Source organism: Alosa pseudoharengus, unplaced genomic scaffold (assembly GCF_046254945.1).
Source record: "Alosa pseudoharengus isolate Yale_2024_CS ecotype anadromous, Long Island Sound unplaced genomic scaffold, YU_APseudo_1.1 YU_APseudo_1.1_scf_23, whole genome shotgun sequence".
Taxonomy (NCBI): Eukaryota; Metazoa; Chordata; class Actinopteri; order Clupeiformes; family Clupeidae; genus Alosa; species Alosa pseudoharengus.
In genome coordinates this window covers 9516316-9516671 of record NW_027468685.1, presented here as the reverse complement: position 1 = coordinate 9516671, position 356 = coordinate 9516316, and positions in this window count along the sequence as shown.

The window sequence follows — 356 nt, the reverse complement described above, 5'->3', positions numbered from 1 at the left end:
TTGGGCACAGGCCCTATCGTCCGGCCTCAGGCCGTGACCAAAGAGAGGACGGTCTAAGGTAGCGACCCCTTCCTCTCGTGAGAATTCAGATGCATCTTAGTCAGGCTATATAGCCAGTGCTATAGACATGCTGTGAGAGAGAGAGTTATGAAATCTGCAGGAAGATTTGTGTTGGAGTACATGTGTTCTGTGTTATGTTTTATATTTTATGTTTCCCTCAATTCATCATAGTGAATTTATCAAATTTAGTGGAATTATATGTGTCAAACAAAAAATAAAAAGCTTTTTCATTCTTCAAAGTTCATGGTGGAGTTGTTTTCATGTAATTCTATCAATCTATCTGATTTATTATATAT